This window comes from Trachypithecus francoisi, unplaced genomic scaffold (genome assembly GCF_009764315.1).
Source record: "Trachypithecus francoisi isolate TF-2019V2 unplaced genomic scaffold, Tfra_2.0 Lachesis_group15, whole genome shotgun sequence".
NCBI lineage: Eukaryota > Metazoa > Chordata > Mammalia > Primates > Cercopithecidae > Trachypithecus > Trachypithecus francoisi.
Genome location: NW_022681460.1, coordinates 53,286,723 through 53,301,891, shown reverse-complemented (window position 1 = coordinate 53,301,891; position 15,169 = coordinate 53,286,723). Strand labels below are relative to the sequence as shown.

At 40.2% G+C, this 15,169-nt stretch overlaps 1 pseudogene; it reads right to left on the bottom strand.

Moving 5' to 3' along the window:
• Positions 1–11,936: 11,936 nt before the first annotated feature.
• On the bottom strand, positions 11,937–12,904 carry LOC117097189 (annotated as a pseudogene).
• Positions 12,905–15,169: the final 2,265 nt, after the last annotated feature.

Genomic DNA, 15,169 nt, shown 5'->3' with positions numbered 1-15,169 from the left:
CTGAGTTCAGAAAATCTGGAAAACTGGATAATGCATGGTATGTATGGAAGCAGCTCTGCTCTTAATATCACTAATATAATGTGTGTGTGTATATATATATAATATATACATTATATATATATACACACACACATTATAAACAGAAGGACTGATTTATCCAAAGCATTGGTATATCATTTTTTTCTGAATATTTCTTCTACTCCGTTGAGCAGAATATTTGAAGCCAGGACAGCTCAAGATCAAGTTTACTTATTTGTTTGATTATTTTAGATGCTGGCTATGTAAAGGGTTGTGACTGATTAAAATCTCTGGGCTCCCCAGTGAAAACAAAACTGCATAGATTGAAAAAGCAGTCAAACAGCCCATAAACAAGGAACCCCTTCTGGGTTCAAATACAAAGGTACTCTTATTCTTGAAGTATTAACTCTTCCTTTTACCCTTTTGGACAAGAAGATCAAGGTCAAGTGCAGTAAAGGGAGCAAAGGTTTAATATTAAACTTAACATGCCTCTCCCCAGGGAGAAGTAGGGCCAGGGAAGGAGAGTAATAAACACTGAAGGAAATTACGCACCTGGGGTCAGCCTTGAGGCCCTCCTTGGAGTCGCTCAACCCCTTCTTCTCTTGTGGTTGCCCTCCCATGAAAAAGGTGTCCCTGATGGTAGGAAAATCTTCCAGAAGATCTCTCAGGCTATTGCAGTATGCCATGATCTGACCCCGAAGAGCATAGTGAGACATGCGGTGGTTAAACCTGAAAGTCAGAAGACAGGATGTCCAGAAGGAGAATCCAAATTCTTCCACCTCTCACAGAAGCTCCAGGATCTACATCCCTGGAGGACTTTTCAAAGAGAAAGAGTACTTCTATCAAGAAGAAATTTCCATTTGGGTCAGGTGGCTATGGCCTGAAGGCAGAGGCATGAACCCCTTCATAATGACCCCATCCTTCACTTTCGATGCTTTTATGCATGTCAAAGGACAGTTTAACTTGCTTTTACCCAATAAAACTGCTAGTTATTACATTCAGAGTCAGAGAAATCAGCATGTGTTATTCACATATAGTATACTTACTTCTGACAATATTCAACTATAACATCTCTCTTGACTTTTCCAATTTCATCCTGTGATAAAGGAGAATGATATTCTTAGTAGACAGTTGGCTATAAGAACTCCCCACCCTAGTACATGTGTACAAACTTAAAGCAAATTTCAAGCAGGAAAAGGCTACAGAGCTGAGACATTCTTTCTAGGTTAAGCTTGTTGGGAGGCACTGCTCTGTGTCTCTCTCCCACTCCTACCCATCTTGCTGAGTATACCAAGGATGCAAGGCTCTGATCACACTTTACCTCACAACCATTTCTCAGGGTTGTGTTTGCAGAGAGCAGTCTTGAGTGATAAGGTAATGTCTCTCTCCAGGAAAAAGAGCCGGCTTATTATAAAAGCGGTAGGTTCCCCAAGCTCACTGATTTTCACTGTGACACAAGCCACTACCTGCATGTAGGCTCCTCCACACTGTCCCCGTGGGACTGACACAAACATGAAGATCATATTGCCTACTCTGCTGTGCATAATAAAATTCTTTGTCTCTGACAAAAGAGTCTTGTATGCCTTCTGCCAGCATCCATGGAACAGTAACAGGTTAACTTATTAGCCAGTAAGTAGTCCCCAGACCCTGACAAAATTAATACAGGTAATTATATTGCCTGAGCTCTTTCTGATCTGATAGGTGTTGAACAATCCTGAAGGTCAGTTCATGAATGATTATATTTTTTCCACTTGGTCAATATTTTTTGAGAATTGCTTATTAGAAGGGACCCTTTGCTTCTATTATGGCTGAGCAGTAATTGCTGACCCTTGTCATACCCCATCTGTAGAACTAGATTAGGTAAATTTAAGTTTTTCCTTTAAAGTCACAAGTAGGGAAGAAAGTCTAGAATTATAAATCTTGTCATTTTCCTCCTAAATAACTATGTATTACCATAATGATTTTCTTATCAAAAAATTAATAATGAAATGATATTTGCAGAATTAAGGAAGACTTTTTACTGATTGAAGTTTTTAGTTTTAGTATTTTTCAATAGATTAGGCTAATATAAAAACCTTTAAACACAAACATTGTGGTAGTGTCTGAAAAATCAAGATAACCATATGGTTATCAGGTGACCAGATGGGTAAGAGCCATTGTTTACCTTGTCTAATCCCCGAACCACTGTGGTTCACTCAAGAGTAGGCTAACGTTCCAGTGCAGGTGCTGAAACTAGTTCATTTAGAAAGTGACAAAACAAAATGTGGCATTGGGAAAATGCATACATTTTTAAAGCATGACTGTAATCCACTTGAACTGATTCCTTTCTACTCCTTATTCAACTTCCCTTTTCACTTCTTTACGATATATTTTTAATGGTCCTAGTCAAATAGGTTGAAAGCATCAGATCAACAGATTCCAAGTGAAGAATTTTCATTTGCTCAAATACAAGAGGACCGGAGCTTTAGGCAGCATTTGTCACTCCACACTCACAGCAATCTTCATTCTGTCAGCCATGGCTTGTTTCCTCAGGAGGAAGGCATTCAGCATCATGTCCCGCAGCCCCACCTTTTCCAGTTGAATAGACACAAAGGCCTCTGGAGCCCTGACAAGTGAACAGAAACATGGGAGCCCAAGGCAGGAGGTATGTGGACATGAATCAGAAAGACAATGTGTATACCGGGCATTGCAGCAGGAGGGCAGGTGGCTGTGTCTCCATGGTTCTTGCCTTCTTGAGGTGTTTCTGATTATTCACCAGGGATGCAGATGTGTCACATCCTGCTTGGGGACCCCATGTGCCTGAAACGTGCTTCAGCAGTCCTTTCTCAGTCCTAAGCCCAGTGTTTGTACTACCCATCTCCCTTTGCATTCTCCTAGCCTTGACTGTAGGGATATTTAGATTGAAGTGAACTCCCAAGGGTCCTCTTGACTTGACATATTGGTCTTAAATCTTCCATCTACTCGTTGGAAATGTGGACTTTAATGCACTTGAACTCTGGCCATGTATCAGATTAACAGCATCTTGAGTAGCAGAGCTGCTTTGCCTGTTATTATTTTTTATTCTAAATTTGCCAGAATTCAATTAGAGTATCATTGGTAGGCCGTGATAAAATACTCAGACTAATCGTACTACAGAGTATGATTTACAGAATATTCAGACAGAGTATCATACAGAGTATTACAAAGTAATTCATACTATAGAGTATGAATGTCTCTCTTTCTCTGTCATGGTGAAAAGAGATCCACACAGAATAGGGTATCTCTGATTTATAGACATGTCTCTGGAGAGGCCGTGCTTCTCTGACAACAATTCACCATCCTATTATTCTAAGCAATGTTAGAACCTTTGTTAGAACAGTGAGGACAGGCTGGGCACAGTGGCTCGTGCCTGTAATCCTAGCCCTTTGGGAGGCTGAGGCAGGCAGATTACTTGAGGTCAGGAGTTCAAGACCAGCCTGGCCAACATGGTGAAACGCCATCTCTACTAAAAATGCAAAAATTAGCCAGGTGTGATGGTGCATGACTATAGTCCTAGCTACTCGGGAGGCTGAGGCAGGAGAACTGTTTGAACACGGGAGGTGGAGGATGCAGTGCACTGAGATCAGGCCACTGCACTCCAGCCTTCCAGCCTAGGTGACAGAGCAAGACTCCATCTAAAAAAAAAAAAGGCCAGGTGTGGTGGCTCATACCTATAATCCCAGCACTTTGGGAGGCCTAGCCTGGTGGATCATGAGGTCAGGAGAACGAGATCATCCTGGCCAACATGGTGAAACCCCATCTCTAATAAAAACACAAAAAATTTAGCTGGGTGTGGTGACACTTGCCTATTATCCCAGCTACTTGGGAGGCTGAGGCAGGAGAATCACTTGAACCCAGGAGGTGGAGGTTGCAGTGAGCTGAGAACACACCACTGCACACTCCAGCCTGGCGACAGAGCGAGACTCCAAAAAAAAAAAAAAAAAAAAAATAGTGAGGACAGTTCTGTGCTTCTCAATTTAAATAGATTTGGAAAATTTGGGAAGGCCTTCCTTGTGATATACACTCTTTGGAGTCTAAAAAATATACAGAGAGAGAAGAATGGAAGTGAAAGAGAAAAGAGAAGAGGGGAGGAAAAAGAGAAGTGGTTAAATTGAGGAACTGTTCACTGTCCTTTATTGACTGGAGTATATTGGAAGGAGTTGAGCCCTCTCAGTATTTATACAAGATCTTTATATAAGATGCTAGTCACTCCGAGAGTTTAGACTCCTTCAATCCCCCCAATACTATTTATTAATTGACTTAAAAGAGAACACTTTTGTTATTCTAAGCAGTATCCCTCCTTCCATCTCACCAGGTACAGTACCTTTTGGTAGCCTGAAATCTTTCTGGAGAATGAGTAAGAGTATCTGGGACTTCCGGAGTTGGGGCTATCAGTGAGCCGTCTATGCCATTCACAATTCTGGAATGTCTTCTTCTGGTTGGGCCCATTCCACCATGATTTCTCAGATTTGAACTTATTTCCTAAAATATTTTAAAACAAAGTAAATAAAATTTGTTGGACATGTAAGTCCTGAAGTACTGCTGTAAAATGATCTCACAGCTACAACTGATCCCCAGCGCAAGAAAAGACCTGGGTACATGTGACAGGGGAGTAGAAAGAAGAGAAGAGGAGGAGAGAAGACGGAAAGGGAAAAGAGTGGAGTGGAGGAGGAGAGAGACCATTTTGCTCAAATAAGAGGTGAGGCACTAAGTGTGATTATTTTCAGAAGAGAGTGCAGTTGTCTAAAACGCTCTGAGAAAAAAATCTCCATTCTACAAAGTGGCTAGATAGTGTGCTCTGTATATAGCGGTCTTTCAAGGAATACCAATAATAGTTTTCATGGCTATAAGATCTGAAAAGTTCCCACAGGGCACCTAGGCAGAGGGAGGTGGGTTGTATATGCTGCCATGCACAAAATAATGACAAAGAAGGGAGGGAGAAGGGAGAGGGAGAAAAAGAGGAGAAGGAGGGAAAAGGGAATGAGGAATGGGGAAATAAAAGGGAAATTCATGTCTTCCAATACTCCAGCTCCATTGGCTATGGAGCTGCAGGGCATGATGGATGGAACTCATTTATATTTTTCTAAACTACTAACTAAAAGAAAAAGGTTAAAGCTTTGAAGGAAAGATCATTCTTCAATGAAAGACACAAGGAGTTACCCATAGCAGAATTACCACAGGAGACATAAGGAGAAAAAGAAAAAAGATCCTAGGTAAAAAAATCTAAAGTTTTCAACCAGATTTTTTTCTGAAGACCCTTGAGGTATCCCAGTCTCTTGGAAATAAGAGCATCTGTAGTTCAGGGGATCAGGGAGGTCTTGCAAGGTCATGAGTGAAGGGAGAAGGAAGAAAGCACACGCTCTGCAATCAGATCCTGATGCTGACACTGAGCTGCTCATCTTGTCTCTTTTTCTTAACCTCTCAGAACCTGTTTCCTCACCCGGAAAAAGAAGGTAACGCCCCCCCATCCCACACCAATCACATGGGGCTGTGAGAGGACTCGATGAGTCCACCTACTTCTATTGCCTAGCTTCCTGCCTGCCTGGGCCACAGAAGCTGCTGAATTAAATCATTAACTCCCTGACCCCCCACCTACACTCTCCATTCCAACCATGCCCAGTATTCATACTCACCTCTATCCTCAGTTGCTTCCTCTTGTCCAAGTCCCTTCCTACAAATGTGTTCACTTCGTTTTTTATTCTTTAATCTTCCTACCCCTTCAAGTTTCTTCCTCAATTCTTAAAGAGCTACTATGGCCTGAATGTTTGTGTCCCTCCAAAAGTCATATGTTGAAGTTCTAACCCCAAAGTGATAGCGTTTGGAGATGGGGCCTTTGGGAAGTAATAAAGTTGAAATGAGGTCGTAAGGGTAGGGCCTTAGTCTGACATGGCACTGCGCTTATAAAAGAGGAAGAGACACTGGGGCTCTCCTTCACTTGCTTCCCACCCATCCATCCTTTAGTGTGAGCACACAGTGTAAAGCAGCCATGTACAGGCCAGAAAGAGAGCCCTCACCAGAAAACAACCATGCTGGCACCCTGATCTCAGACCTCCAGCCTCCAGAACTGGGAGAAAATAAATTTCTACCACTTAGTCCATGGTATTTTGTTATGACAGCCCTAGCAGACTCATACAAGAGCAATAAACACACACTCTTCTACACATCTATCAGCCCCGTCTTGCTCCTTTACTCTGGCACTCTAGCTTTCACCCTGATTTCATTAGCAGAACTGCTGTGAGAATCAGCAAGAAGTTTTTGTGGCCTCATTTTAATCCCTACCCTCTGACTTTTCCCTCTATATTCAAATCTATTGGATTCCTCCTTCTTCTTCTTTTAAAATAACAGCTTTATTGATGTATCATTGACATTCAATAAATGACACATATTTAAAGCGTTCAATTGGATTAGCTTTGGCATATGTACTCAACTGTGTAACCATCATCACAATCAAATTATGACCATAGCCACCCTTCCCACCTTACTTCTTCCTTAAGCAACCACTGCTTGGCTTTCTGCAACTATAGGTGAGAATGCATTTCCTAGAATTTAATATGCATGCAATCATGCATTATGTGCTCTTTATTGTCTTCATATTATTGTGGATATAAATATTTTATTTCTTTGTGTTGCTGAGTAGTACTATTCTGTTGTATGGATATACTACAATTTGTTTATCCATTCACTTGTTGATGGGCGTTTGGATTCCTTCCAGTTCTTGGCTATTATGAATAAAACTGCTATAAACATATTGTGTAAAAATCTTTGTGTAGATGTGTGCTTCATTTCTCTTGGTTAAATACCTAGGAGAGGAATGGCTGGATCATATGGTAAGTATATGTTCAATTTTTTTAAGAAACTGCCAAACTGTTTTCCAAAGGTGATTGCACCATTTTGCATTTCCACTAGCAGGGTGTGAGAGTCCCAGGTCCTCCACAACCTTGCCAACCCTCAAACGGTCACTCTTTTACATTTGAACCATTCTAAAGGGCATGTAGATGTTTCTCAATGGGGTTTTAGTTTGCATTTTGCTAATGACTAACAGTGTTGAACATCTTTTCATACTTATTTGTCATCTGTACATCTTTGGTGACTTTTTCCTTCTTGAAATGTTCTCTTCCTTTGGTTTTGGTGGTAGTGCACAATTTGTTCTCTGTCTCTTTCCTTTCTTATTCCCTTCCCTTTCTTCCCCTGTACTCTTTCATTGTCTCCACCATTTATTCCTCCTTACGTCGTCAGCCCTCTTGTTGTTTCACACTTGTAAGAGGAGCAATGTGTGCGTGTGTATTACACTATACCATTTCATCATGAAGTAGTCACAAAATGCACTTTAGCCTAGTTTCACACTTGTAAGAGGAGCAATGTGTGCGTGTGTATTACACTATACCATTTCATCATGAAGTAGTCACAAAATGCACTTTAGCCTAGTTTCACACTTGTAAGAGGAGCAATGTGTGCGTGTGTATTACACTATACCATTTCATCATGAAGTAGTCACAAAATGCACTTTAGCCTAGTTTCACACTTGTAAGAGGAGCAATGTGTGCGTGTGTATTACACTATACCATTTCATCATGAAGTAGTCACAAAATGCACTTTAGCCTAGTTTCACACTTGTAAGAGGAGCAATGTGTGCGTGTGTATTACACTATACCATTTCATCATGAAGTAGTCACAAAATGCACTTTAGCCTAGTTTCACACTTGTAAGAGGAGCAATGTGTGCGTGTGTATTACACTATACCATTTCATCATGAAGTAGTCACAAAATGCACTTTAGCCTAGTTTCACACTTGTAAGAGGAGCAATGTGTGCGTGTGTATTACACTATACCATTTCATCATGAAGTAGTCACAAAATGCACTTTAGCCTAGTTTCACACTTGTAAGAGGAGCAATGTGTGCGTGTGTATTACACTATACCATTTCATCATGAAGTAGTCACAAAATGCACTTTAGCCTAGTTTCACACTTGTAAGAGGAGCAATGTGTGCGTGTGTATTACACTATACCATTTCATCATGAAGTAGTCACAAAATGCACTTTAGCCTAGTTTCACACTTGTAAGAGGAGCAATGTGTGCGTGTGTATTACACTATACCATTTCATCATGAAGTAGTCACAAAATGCACTTTAGCCTAGTTTCACACTTGTAAGAGGAGCAATGTGTGCGTGTGTATTACACTATACCATTTCATCATGAAGTAGTCACAAAATGCACTTTAGCCTAGTTTCACACTTGTAAGAGGAGCAATGTGTGCGTGTGTATTACACTATACCATTTCATCATGAAGTAGTCACAAAATGCACTTTAGCCTAGTTTCACACTTGTAAGAGGAGCAATGTGTGCGTGTGTATTACACTATACCATTTCATCATGAAGTAGTCACAAAATGCACTTTAGCCTAGTTTCACACTTGTAAGAGGAGCAATGTGTGCGTGTGTATTACACTATACCATTTCATCATGAAGTAGTCACAAAATGCACTTTAGCCTAGTTTCACACTTGTAAGAGGAGCAATGTGTGCGTGTGTATTACACTATACCATTTCATCATGAGGTAGTCACAAAATGCACTTTAGCCTAGTTTCACACTTGTAAGAGGAGCAATGTGTGCGTGTGTATTACACTATACCATTTCATCATGAAGTAGTCACAAAATGCACTTTAGCCTAGTTTCACACTTGTAAGAGGAGCAATGTGTGCGTGTGTATTACACTATACCATTTCATCATGAAGTAGTCACAAAATGCACTTTAGCCTAGTTTCACACTTGTAAGAGGAGCAATGTGTGCGTGTGTATTACACTATACCATTTCATCATGAAGTAGTCACAAAATGCACTTTAGCCTAGTTTCACACTTGTAAGAGGAGCAATGTGTGCGTGTGTATTACACTATACCATTTCACCATGAAGTAGTCACAAAATGCACTTTAGCCTAGTTTCACACTTGTAAGAGGAGCAATGTGTGCGTGTGTATTACACTATACCATTTCACCATGAAGTAGTCACAAAATGCACTTTAGCCTAGTTTCACACTTGTAAGAGGAGCAATGTGTGCGTATGTATTACACTATACCATTTCATCATGAAGTAGTCACAAAATGCTCTTTAGCCTAGTTTCACACTTGTAAGAGGAGCAATGTGTGCGTGTGTATTACACTATACCATTTCATCATGAAGTAGTCACAAAATGCACTTTAGCCTAGTTTCACACTTGTAAGAGGAGCAATGTGTGCGTGTGTATTACACTATACCATTTCATCATGAAGTAGTCACAAAATGCACTTTAGCCTAGTTTCACACTTGTAAGAGGAGCAATGTGTGCGTGTGTATTACACTATACCATTTCATCATGAGGTAGTCACAAAATGCACTTTAGCCTAGTTTCACACTTGTAAGAGGAGCAATGTGTGCGTGTGTATTACACTATACCATTTCATCATGAGGTAGTCACAAAATGCACTTTAGCCTAGTTTCACACTTGTAAGAGGAGCAATGTGTGCGTGTGTGTATTACACTATACCATTTCATCATGAGATAGTCACAAAATGCACTTAGCCTAGTTTCACACTTGTAAGAGGAGCAATGTGTGCGTGTGTATTACACTATACCATTTCATCATGAAGTAGTCACAAAATGCACTTTAGCCTAGTTTCACACTTGTAAGAGGAGCAATGTGTGCGTGTGTATTACACTATACCATTTCATCATGAAGTAGTCACAAAATGCACTTTAGCCTAGTTTCACACTTGTAAGAGGAGCAATGTGTGCGTGTGTATTACACTATACCATTTCATCATGAAGTAGTCACAAAATGCACTTTAGCCTAGTTTCACACTTGTAAGAGGAGCAATGTGTGCGTGTGTATTACACTATACCATTTCATCATGAAGTAGTCACAAAATGCACTTTAGCCTAGTTTCACACTTGTAAGAGGAGCAATGTGTGCGTGTGTATTACACTATACCATTTCATCATGAAGTAGTCACAAAATGCACTTTAGCCTAGTTTCACACTTGTAAGAGGAGCAATGTGTGCGTGTGTATTACACTATACCATTTCATCATGAAGTAGTCACAAAATGCACTTTAGCCTAGTTTCACACTTGTAAGAGGAGCAATGTGTGCATGTGTATTACACTATACCATTTCATCATGAAGTAGTCACAAAATGCACTTTAGCCTAGTTTCACACTTGTAAGAGGAGCAATGTGTGCGTGTGTATTACACTATACCATTTCATCATGAGGTAGTCACAAAATGCACTTTAGCCTAGTTTCACACTTGTAAGAGGAGCAATGTGTGCGTGTGTATTACACTATACCATTTCATCATGAAGTAGTCACAAAATGCACTTTAGCCTAGTTTCACACTTGTAAGAGGAGCAATGTGTGCGTGTGTATTACACTATACCATTTCATCATGAAGTAGTCACAAAATGCACTTTAGCCTAGTTTCACACTTGTAAGAGGAGCAATGTGTGCGTGTGTATTACACTATACCATTTCATCATGAAGTAGTCACAAAATGCACTTTAGCCTAGTTTCACACTTGTAAGAGGAGCAATGTGTGCGTGTGTATTACACTATACCATTTCATCATGAAGTAGTCACAAAATGCACTTTAGCCTAGTTTCACACTTGTAAGAGGAGCAATGTGTGCGTGTGTATTACACTATACCATTTCATCATGAAGTAGTCACAAAATGCACTTTAGCCTAGTTTCACACTTGTAAGAGGAGCAATGTGTGCGTGTGTATTACACTATACCATTTCATCATGAAGTAGTCACAAAATGCACTTTAGCCTAGTTTCACACTTGTAAGAGGAGCAATGTGTGCGTGTGTATTACACTATACCATTTCATCATGAAGTAGTCACAAAATGCACTTTAGCCTAGTTTCACACTTGTAAGAGGAGCAATGTGTGCGTGTGTATTACACTATACCATTTCATCATGAGGTAGTCACAAAATGCACTTTAGCCTAGTTTCACACTTGTAAGAGGAGCAATGTGTGCGTGTGTATTACACTATACCATTTCATCATGAAGTAGTCACAAAATGCACTTTAGCCTAGTTTCACACTTGTAAGAGGAGCAATGTGTGCGTGTGTATTACACTATACCATTTCATCATGAAGTAGTCACAAAATGCACTTTAGCCTAGTTTCACACTTGTAAGAGGAGCAATGTGTGCGTGTGTATTACACTATACCATTTCATCATGAAGTAGTCACAAAATGCACTTTAGCCTAGTTTCACACTTGTAAGAGGAGCAATGTGTGCGTGTGTATTACACTATACCATTTCACCATGAAGTAGTCACAAAATGCACTTTAGCCTAGTTTCACACTTGTAAGAGGAGCAATGTGTGCGTGTGTATTACACTATACCATTTCACCATGAAGTAGTCACAAAATGCACTTTAGCCTAGTTTCACACTTGTAAGAGGAGCAATGTGTGCGTGTGTATTACACTATACCATTTCATCATGAAGTAGTCACAAAATGCTCTTTAGCCTAGTTTCACACTTGTAAGAGGAGCAATGTGTGCGTGTGTATTACACTATACCATTTCATCATGAAGTAGTCACAAAATGCACTTTAGCCTAGTTTCACACTTGTTTTTTTTTTTTTTTTTTTTTTTTTTTTTTTTTTTTTTTTTTTTCAGAGAGATTCATCTTGATACTCTTTATTGTTTACGGTTATGACACATTATATACACACAAACACACATACATAGTTACATACACAACACCAATGGCACTGATTTTGGTACACATCAGAGACTTAGAGTTTGCTAAAATGCAGATTCTGGAGCCCCACTCTGTGAGTCTGGATGATAGGTCCCACATTCTTAAATGCTCCTGCCCCAAGGTGTTTTTATACAGATGGTAGACTCACTCTGAAAAACACTAGAACATACATTCTTAAATATCAAACATTGAATTATGGGTATGATCATTCTTTTTTGGTCAGGGACAAGAAAAAAATTGTCAAAGACAACTGAGATTTTGAGTCCAGGTAGCCAGAGGAGGAAAAGTAGTATTTACAAAAAACAAGGACTGGAATGAAAGAGGAAGATGATGGAATACAGACTGCTTTTTGAACTGCTTTATGCATTTCACATTATGAAAAGAGTATTTTTCCTAAAATGGGTGAATTGCCATGCTGACAGTAACTTTTTGGCTGAGACAAATATACAATTAGAATTCTAATTCCATTAGAAACTGGTTAAGTGGAACACCAAAAGGCTTACAGAAAAAGTAAATCACAAAAATACAAGCTTGTAAAGCAGTGTTCACATTACCTCAGCAAAAACTTTTAGGATTCAAGGTATGAGGCAAAAGTCATAATGGTTGTCAGGTTCAGGAGTTTGGAAGCGCATATAGTGCCTCATCTGCTGTTCCCTAGTCTTTCTCTTGATTTCCATCATCTGCCCTACAAACCTTTCTACATCATCTCTCGCTTCATTGTGCTCAATATGCCTATTAGGTATGGCCCATCGAAAATTAGGGACAAGTCGCCTAACTCGCCCCCGCCTGATATTTCCTCCAGGCTTCTGGCCTTCAACCCTCCCAAATGGCGGGATTCTTCTTCATTCGGCATGGGGGCCTGCTCCCCTCCATCGTTTCTTGTTGGGCATTTTCCCCGTTGAGATTGTTGCCACTAGTTCCTCTTTGGACTCCATTACTCCTGGGCCTATCCTTGCAGTCTCCTCCTCCTCCCGATTCTCGACGCGAGGTGCGCCGCCGCGACACTTAGCCTCGCAGACCTGCTCACCCTCCGCTTCCTACTTTCTGGGCCGCCCCTGGCCCGCACGTCCTCAGGGCCACCAGGAGCAGGTACCGCCGCCGAGAAGGGAACGAGCGACGATCTAGTTTCACACTTGTAAGAGGAGCAATGTGTGCGTGTGTATTACACTATACCATTTCATCATGAAGTAGTCACAAAATGCACTTTAGCCTAGTTTCACACTTGTAAGAGGAGCAATGTGTGCGTGTGTATTACACTATACCATTTCATCATGAGGTAGTCACAAAATGCACTTTAGCCTAGTTTCACACTTGTAAGAGGAGCAATGTGTGCGTGTGTATTACACTATACCATTTCATCATGAGGTAGTCACAAAATGCACTTTAGCCTAGTTTCACACTTGTAAGAGGAGCAATGTGTGCGTGTGTATTACACTATACCATTCATCATGAGGTAGTCACAAAATGCACTTTAGCCTAGTTTCACACTTGTAAGAGGAGCAATGTGTGCGTGTGTATTACACTACCATTTCATCATGAGGTAGTCACAAAATGCACTTTAGCCTAGTTTCACACTTGTAAGAGGAGCAATGTGTGCGTGTGTATTACACTATACCATTTCATCATGAAGTAGTCACAAAATGCACTTTAGCCTAGTTTCACACTTTAAGAGGAGCAATGTGTGCGTGTGTATTACACTATACCATTTCATCATGAAGTAGTCACAAAATGCACTTTAGCCTAGTTTCACACTTGTAAGAGGAGCAATGTGTGCGTGTGTATTACACTATACCATTTCATCATGAAGTAGTCACAAAATGCTCTTTAGCCTAGTTTCACACTTGTAAGAGGAGCAATGTGTGCGTGTGTATTACACTATACCATTTCATCATGAAGTAGTCACAAAATGCTCTTTAGCCTAGTTTCACACTTGTAAGAGGAGCAATGTGTGCGTGTGTATTACACTATACCATTTCATCATGAAGTAGTCACAAAATGCACTTTAGCCTAGTTTCACACTTGTAAGAGGAGCAATGTGTGCGTGTGTATTACACTATACCATTTCATCATGAGTAGTCACAAAATGCACTTTAGCCTAGTTTCACACTTGTAAGAGGAGCAATGTGTGCGTGTGTATTACACTATACCATTTCATCATGAAGTAGTCACAAAATGCACTTTAGCCTAGTCACACTTGTAAGAGGAGCAATGTGTGCGTGTGTATTACACTATACCATTTCACCATGAAGTAGTCACAAAATGCACTTTAGCCTAGTTTCACACTTGTAAGAGGAGCAATGTGTGCGTGTGTATTACACTATACCATTTCATCATGAGGTAGTCACAAAATGCTCTTTAGCCTAGTTTCACACTTGTAAGAGGAGCAATGTGTGCGTGTGTATTACACTATACCATTTCATCATGAAGTAGTCACAAAATGCACTTTAGCCTAGTTTCACACTTGTAAGAGGAGCAATGTGTGCGTGTGTATTACACTATACCATTTCATCATGAAGTAGTCACAAAATGCACTTTAGCCTAGTTTCACACTTGTAAGAGGAGCAATGTGTGCGTGTGTATTACACTATACCATTTCATCATGAAGTAGTCACAAAATGCACTTTAGCCTAGTTTCACACTTGTAAGAGGAGCAATGTGTGCGTGTGTATTACACTATACCATTTCATCATGAGGTAGTCACAAAATGCACTTTAGCCTAGTTTCACACTTGTAAGAGGAGCAATGTGTGCGTGTGTATTACACTATACCATTTCATCATGAAGTAGTCACAAAATGCACTTTAGCCTAGTTTCACACTTGTAAGAGGAGCAATGTGTGCGTGTGTATTACACTATACCATTTCATCATGAAGTAGTCACAAAATGCACTTTAGCCTAGTTTCACACTTGTAAGAGGAGCAATGTGTGCGTGTGTATTACACTATACCATTTCATCATGAAGTAGTCACAAAATGCACTTTAGCCTAGTTTCACACTTGTAAGAGGAGCAATGTGTGCGTGTGTATTACACTATACCATTTCACATGAAGTAGTCACAAAATGCACTTTAGCCTAGTTTCACACTTGTAAGAGGAGCAATGTGTGCGTGTGTATTACACTATACCATTTCACCATGAAGTAGTCACAAAATGCTTTAGCCTAGTTTCACACTTGTAAGAGGAGCAATGTGTGCGTGTGTATTACACTATACCATTTCATCATGAAGTAGTCACAAAATGCTCTTTAGCCTAGTTTCACACTTGTAAGAGGAGCAATGTGTGCGTGTGTATTACACTATACCATTTCATCATGAAGTAGTCACAAAATGCACTTTAGCCTAGTTTCACACTTGTAAGAGGAGCAATGTGTGCGTGTGTATTAC